At 40.3% G+C, this 7985-nt stretch overlaps 1 long non-coding RNA gene across 2 annotated transcripts; it reads right to left on the bottom strand.

Annotated features, from left to right (window-relative positions):
* Positions 1 to 4128: 4128 nt before the first annotated feature.
* LOC148314977 (uncharacterized) lies at positions 4129 to 7323 on the bottom strand. Of its 2 annotated transcripts, XR_015841365.1 has the most exons (5): positions 7270 to 7323; positions 6727 to 6896; positions 5789 to 5926; positions 5583 to 5673; positions 4129 to 4316 (listed from the first exon to the last, which is right to left on the bottom strand). It is a non-coding gene; the product is annotated as an uncharacterized LOC148314977 (long non-coding RNA). The 2 variants fall into 2 exon arrangements; XR_015841364.1 differs by lacking the exon at positions 4129 to 4316 and having other exon boundaries at positions 5259 to 5673.
* Between the last annotated feature and the right edge of the window lie 662 nt (positions 7324 to 7985).

Below are 7985 nucleotides of genomic sequence, written 5' to 3'. Positions count from 1 at the left end.
CGAGGCATAAAAACCATGAACAGAGACAAGGGAGCCTTCATCCTCTCTACCACCTGGAGCAGCGTCTTGGCGGAGTGAATGGACAGCGGGGGGCGTGACTTGCCTTCATTCTTGTGACAGGTAAGGCACGCCTTCATGGAACATCAGCTGATAAAGACAGGTCACAAGACACCATCACAGGGTTCGAAGTTAACTTTAAAAACTGCTTGCCCATAGGGCAAGTGCCACTAAAATTTGCCTTGCCCGAGTGGCCAAATTACTTGCCCAACTTGGGCAAGTGACAATTTTTTTTCTCTTGCCCTGAGTGACTTTTTGTATGACAAAGTGTCTAATTACAAATTGCATGAATTTTTTGTTCGGACAGTTCCCGCCTAGAAAGAATTAAAAATACGTTACAATCATAAGGGTTGCTTATAGAAAAATGTATCATGTATTAACACATTAATTAGGTGTCTGCTGACCCAGGATTATGTTATTGTTATGTTATGTTATATATGAAAGAGAATGTGGAATGACACTGAACGATGGAAGGTGGAAGGATGTGGAAAGATTGTGAATGACATTGAATGATTTGGAATGACACTGAAAGATTTTGAATAATACTGAATGACACTGAATGAAGTAAAACTTTCTGGGAACGGGCCAATTCAAGATAGCTGCCGCACTGTGGGGGAGGCTTTGGTACCAAATTTGGAAAGAGACCCAAACGGTTGGGTCCATTTTATATCAGTGTGGGGGTGAAACGTTGGTCTCGGCGGAGCTGTCTGAATATTGGAGAAGTTAGAAGACAAAGTAAAACAGAACAATTAAAATCACTCTTCAAATACATATTGTTTGGTGGGCAGAGCATGATTTACAGCTCACCATTTTATTGCATGCACCAAGCATGTTATACATTTTTCTGTCCATGGGATGGCGTAGTCAAGAAAAATGAAGCATCTCGAAGCCCATTCGTGTGTGAAGTATTTCCCTGCAGGGCTTGGCTGCTTTATGGGGCTTCATTTTGCCATCACTAGTTTTAGATAGTTTTAATTTTTGAAAGAGCATTTTTGTTTTAGTATTAAGGTAGGCCAGAAATGGAATGAAATGCAGAGATAGAAATGACACAGGAAAAATTTGGCTAGAAGGGCTATAATTTTCATTAAAGCAGAGAAGAAAATAGAAACTACAAAAAACATTGATGTGTACTTGTCCACTTTAAGGTAGAACTGGTTGAAGTGAAATGAGTCACAAGATTGGAAAAATAGGAAATAAAATAGAATTAACATGTTCATTTTTGTGATAAGAAATTTGTGATTAGGTGAAAAGGGGAAAAAAAAGAGAATTACAGGCTTTTCAAATAAAACAACCTAATTTAAATTGGCCAACTTGTAAAATGGAAAAGAAAATTCTAAATTATGCACAGAAAGCATGAACGTGTTGGGCAGAAGGAAGGAAAAAGAAAAGAAAGAAAGGAGGAAGCAGTAAGTCTTGTTACAAAACATTAACTTTTCAGGACGAGATGTGGTAGCAATGGAGGATCACGTGACGTAAAAAGTCAAACATAAAAGTGTGTGTAGAAGGAGTTCTACATCAACATGCGTTTTACTCATTAGGCCGTGATACACTGGCAAAATTGGACTTCAATAGAATTAATAAGCACGGGCGAATTCAAACAAACGTCAAAACTTTAAAGGGGCGCATTGTCAGTGATAAGAAAGAGAAAAGATATTGCCAGACCACTTTTCTGTAAAAACTTTCCTTGGGACGCCTCGGTGACCCCCATTAAATCCCTGACCCTTCATAGATAAAGTTGAGGCCCGGTGCCTCTCAGGGCTGTAATTTATGTGGCAGAGAAAGGTCCAACAAGCCTTGGTAATCTTTAAAACAGTATCGTCATGGCCATGGAATGGGTTGTGTATGTTGGAACTTGTGAAGATACACTACAAGATTGTATCGACAAAGCATCTTAACGCACTACCAAATTATTATAAGCCATTTGAGCAAAACAGTGACTGCAAAAAATGACTTCATTAGCCTGGGTTACTGCAGGAACCAGGGCAAAATGAATTCATTTGCATATTTAGTCACAACAATTTGGATTTCGTGGCAGAGAACCACTTAGAGTGTGATTAAGAGCTTTCACTGCTGCTTTAAGGAATCAAAAAATTACATTCTTTTCCCACCACATTCACATTGCACGCCGGCCTAATTGTCACAGGGACACATTATACTGATAAGTTGCGGTGCATTTCAGCCCAGCGTCATTTTTTCCCCGCATCATCTAGGAGGCGCCACACGACTGTGGAGCCGTCCAAATTATCACCAAACCGCGACTTGACCTTCCTCCCGACTGGAGGAACTCAGACTTGTAACACAGACCAGGTGCGCATTCCAGACTGATAAGAAGTAAAAGTGTTTGAGAACCAAGGTCGCAGCCTGAAATCAAACTGACTTTTATGCGATGGGAGTACTAACATTGTGATACCAACGGATAAGAGATTGTTAGGATAAGCAGGAAGAGCGTAGGCGGGTGTGAGCTAATTAAAATTTGGGGTTTCCCATCTTGTATGAGTTGTATGGTTACAATGTGGACTGACAGTCAAGATAAATGTTCATGCGTTCTGTCGACATTGGGCTTTAAAAACCACAACAGGAAAAGAAAAGTTGTGCATAAAGCACGTCTAAAATAGTTATTTGTGAACGCAAAATTCACTTAACAGAAAATGACACAATTACAATTGGAAACTGCCTCGCCTTTATATCGACACAGCGCAGCTAAAAGGGAAAATGAACACACCCCCACACGCAGAAAATCAACTTGACAATTTGATCCCACGCCAGGGAAAAAGGTACCAGTAATTGAACGCACACATTGGGAGAACAAAGGTGCAAACATTGCTGAGGACAGGATCAGCAAATTGGCAGATGGCAAATCCTGGCTGCCTAATTCATTGATTGGAAAAGTAATAAGAGTGACACACGAGCATAACCATGTGTCAAGAGAGGGGTAGTATGATATGAAATTGTTCCCACATACAGACTTTTCAACAAAAAACTTTTTTTTAGACAGTGTTATTTGTTTGAGATGCAATATTGTTTGGTTGTAATTCATATGTTTTCAAAATGGATTAAGTTGTTTCCGACAACATATGTTGATGCTAAAACAGTTGGAAAAAGTGTTGTGTAATCAAATTGTCAGGTTCAATCACCTAAGCATTCACTGAACATAGGCTAAATGAATGGAAGGAAGACAAGAGTTGATCTTTTACTCGCGAGGAGAACGAACGGAGGTGTGCTCAGTTACATCTCCAAATTCGTTCTGGAGCACACTCCGCCGAGCCCTCTATTTTATTAGGGAAGTCCCTAACAATACAATGTATTTGCACTAAGGGATGAAGGGGGGAGCACCAGCAGGAACATGTAAACATCTCAGACACAAGAGGAAAGACAGACATCAATGGCAGTCATCCACTGATTGAAAAGGCAGATATGCCCTTTTAGTGCTCTGGTACTAAAGTCTCAGTCCTTTTGTTTCAGAGGTGTGTCTCAGCACACCTCCTTTGATGTTGCAGACGTTGATCCAGTCTTCAGGCATCCGCTTCTCTGTGAAGTCTTCTCATCCATATGGTCAAACATGGGTCACGCTGTGGAACAATTCTTTTGCAATACTAATAGAGTAAAATATGGGATAAAATACATCTTCAACCTAACACAAATTATCCTGACATTTGGAATTTCAAGAAGTGATTTGAAGTGAAAATTATGCATTTTGTGAATGATGTTGTAACAAGTGGGACAGTTGTTGCAAAATTGACTCAAAGCGTCATTGTGCATACAGTCTGCAGGACTTGTGGAACGCACTAATGGGACTGTTAAGGGCAGACTTATCAAGACAATGAGGGAAAAAAAGGAGACAATGACCAGACTGTGTTTCAATCACAACAATGAGGATAGTGCCAGCCGAAGTTAGGACACTATCCCCTATCGACTCTCAGGTTCATCAGAACCACCAGCGACTGGCACATCAGTCCCAGTCCACATGGGAAACATGTTTTGACCAAAAAGAAAAAAAAAAAAAAGACGCAATTACTGGTCAGTGTGTTCTGATCCACAGAGAAATCACGTCCGTGTGGGAGACCAACTCTTCTTCAAGGTGCTGAAACGACTTCGTTGGGACAAGTGAATGCTGAGATGGCCCTCGCCAGATGATTGCAGTGACCCCGACGGCAGCAAAGGTCGCGGGGCGTGGCAGCTGGATCCACCAGTTGCAGTACAAGCTTCTCCGGTTTCCAGCTAAAGGCCGAGCAACGCGAATCCCTCGAACAGGAGCCCACCTGAGTCACAATATCGGACCACACGCACATCGGAACCGCACAACCAGCCACAGATACGAATGTTGAAGCCACAGAACAAAAAGATTAGATATTGTTTGGAAATTAATGACGTACATAAAGAATTTTAGCCTTGATTGGAGAACATTACTGCATTTACATTTTTAATAAAATGAAACAATTATTGATGTTATGACCACTACGAAGAATTTGAAAGACAATATATCGGGATAATTATGGTTTTCATTTTTGTTATGTGTAGTCTGTTCATGTTGCATTATTCTTATGACAAAGATGATTATTAACTGCATGTTTGTTGCCCAAATGTACCATTACAACCTGATTGATGTTGAGAATGACGAATTCGAACTGGACAATGACAAACTCGAACTGGACACTGAAACCTAAATAACACATGGACCCTTTTGCCCCTGCCCCCACACATGCACACACATACACCACACACGAAGATCCGGGAGGTAAAGACGGCTGTCCCCTCCTACAACGAGGCAAGGGCCTCCATCAAGTCGCCGCAGAGACAAGCTCTGCGTGGAGACAAACTCTGCGTGGAGACAGTTTTGTTATTTTTCACTAGGTATATTGAAGTTTTTTTATGTTTTATTCCCAAGTGACCAACATACCATGAGAATCTCGTTCCACGCCGGAAGGGAGGAGGGGAATTTTGTCCCTACTGAGGGTTTTCGCCCCTCCACGGATGACCACACTGTTGTATGATTTCATTATGATGATCTGTCTTAAAGCCGTAAGGACATGATTTAAACCCACAAACGGGTGAATGTGAGATGGGATGAGGATATGTAAATAGTTTGTGTATTTCTAATCATGTTTTTATACACTATTTGTATCAGTTATAATTGCGCACACACACAGACACTCACATTATTGCTTTAGCACACACGCGCACAACTGGAACACACGCACACACTTTAGTTTCGAATTCCTGACTGACTACTGTGGTTGATTGCTTCCTGCCTGCCTGCTAGAATTTCAGACAGACCTCCATTGTCTGCTTAGGTTGCTGATAAAAGACCGAACGGGTGGTAGAGAGTGAGAGAGAGTGCGCGAGATTGAACTGGCAAGACGCCTGCTTCACCTCCTGACTTCCTCTCCCATTCGCGAATGGTCAAAAACAAAACTCTAACTGGTTTGGTCTGGATTTATGCCACCTTCAGTCTAAAAATGGCGTCAGGACGTTTTAAACCTGACAGTTGCCTTGAGATCTCCGAGCTCGAACTGCCCTATTCCCACCTTGATCACAAGCTCCCATGAACCACTTGGACAGGGTTGCCTGTGTCCTTCTCGTTGATGTCCTTTGTGGCTCCATTCCTTTTCAGTGCTCCTAAAACAAAAAAGACAAGAAGCCAACTTAGTAAAGCTATTTAATGATTGTGAAACCTTATGGGACATGCTGAAATGTCTTCACACCACAATCCCTTAAAAAAAAAATATATTACCGTATAGAACATCAGAAAAAGGCAGGTCTCGGCGCTTGTTCTTGCTACGATGTCCAAAGAGATTGTACTTCAGAGACAGAGGATTTGTCATGATGAACGCCATCATTGTTCTGACACTATCGTCCAATCCACCAATACCTGCAACCATTATAACATGGGTGTCACTCGATCCAGATAATCATCACACACTTAAAAATATTTTGGCAGTTAAACTGGGTATGATAAACGTCACAGGAAAGGAATTGTCGATTAAGTGAACAGCTTCGGTAACGCCATATACACTCAAAGGGCAAGAGCCCAACATTCTACCAAAATGATTATGATTAGGGAGGTAACGATTCACTCAAGCCCCGATTCGATTTTTGATTTTCAGTTCCCGATTTCGATTCGATATTTTAATTGTTTTAAGTTGCTGCCACGTTTGTCTCTGTGCGCTCGTGTGATGCTGCAGCGATCCACAAACAAAATATGTCTATACGTCTTGTGCATTTTGAATGGAACCAAAAAACAATACACGATGCCAAATTGTACTATTATTATGAAACTGCCTATGAGTAGTAAAAGAAATACTTGTAAAAATATTTCACATTTTTAGAGCCCCAATACATTCTTTTAAATATAGAAGGGACTGAAATCATGTGAAAATTGAGTCTTTTTCTCAGTTTCCGACTTGGGGTGAACACATTCGGCTTATCATAGTTGCAGTTGACCATCTTGAACTCTGAAGTCTTTCAACTCGGCCTTCCGAATCAGGGTTTTAGAGGTGGGGCTATTTAGTGATACAGTAGGATGGTTTGATCTCTGTAGCTCCAGAATCAGGAATGTACTGGGACTGGGGTTCCTACTTGGGTTTAGGGTACCTAATTTTATATTTCAAGAAATTAAATAATTATTTATAATTTTGAAGATAATACATTAAAATTTCATCATTTTCATACCTGCATTAGATCCTGCAGTAGACTCACAGACTCAACACGTTGGACGTACTCAAGGACCTTCTGCAGCGCCTCTCTTGGTTAGGAAGCTTTTTCTCTGTGACAATCCATGGGGAGGTGTAGATGGTACTTCGTCATCACAGGCTTCAGACTCGTCACTTGAGAAAACATCCCTGCAATGGATGCATAGACACTTGGGCATGAATGTCATTTAACAACAAAAGCTAGAACAAAAAGCTTTGCATTTAAAAGAATACATCTGTGATGGGGAAGCCAGGTTAAAGTGTTAATTTTATAATTATGTAATTAGCTGCAGGTTAGTCTAGTGAAGGTGTAATCACTTCTATTTTGGAGCATAGCTTTTGCTCTGTCCAATCATTGCCTCACCTGCTGAAACCCACATTCGGGTATTTTACAAACCAAAAACTTAAATACCTGTACAGCTCTCATTTTTAACTTATTTTCTCTAACCTTTACCCACAAAATTTGAATATTCAAAATAAAAGTACACAAAGAAGTCACAATTTATCCACATTAGTTACTTACGTAGTTCCTCTCAAATGCAGCTCAACACTGCATTGAATTAGAGCTTGATAAGCCTACACACAAAACATACAAAGCACATTGTGGCATGATTCTGAATGAGCCAATCTAGCATTTCAACATCTGTTCAACTGTTGGAATTTTAACTATTATCTGACTCTATTAACCAACATTCATCCAACAATTATGCGCGCTCGTTTTGGACACTGCATTGAATTAGAGCTTGATAAACCCACACACAAAACATACAAAGCACATTGTGGCATGATTCTGAATGAGCCAATCTAGCATTTCAATATCTGTTCAACTTTCATCTTGAATTTCTATTATTTAAATAACAGGCAACATTCAACAGTTAATATGTTTTGCTTTACTTACCCAAATCAAACACATCACAAAAAAGCCTTAAATGAGCTAGTGGAGTAGATTGTATTAATTTGAGTGAAAGCTTAAGTCTTTTGGAGAATTTTGGAGAGAGATCGAGGGACACTGTGTTTAGCGTCGTAGGCCCAATGCTAACAATATGTAGCTCGTTGTAAAGGTCCTCATAAAAATAAATAAAACACACAACGCTTATCAGTATTATTAAAAGGGTGATTATAATGTACTTAAGTTTTCCCCAAAATAATTCGAGTACGTACGTTGTTGATATACCCTCTGTGTTCTCGTCACTTATCATTTTAGCATACTGTGTTTTAGCTAACGCACCAAGCAGTTTT

The sequence above is a fragment of the Idiotropiscis lumnitzeri genome, unplaced genomic scaffold, assembly GCF_059441095.1.
Source record: "Idiotropiscis lumnitzeri isolate Australia: NSW breed Sydney's pygmy pipehorse unplaced genomic scaffold, RoL_Ilum_1.0 HiC_scaffold_157, whole genome shotgun sequence".
Lineage (NCBI taxonomy): Eukaryota > Metazoa > Chordata > Actinopteri > Syngnathiformes > Syngnathidae > Idiotropiscis > Idiotropiscis lumnitzeri.
This window is presented reverse-complemented; position numbering and strand designations above follow the sequence as displayed.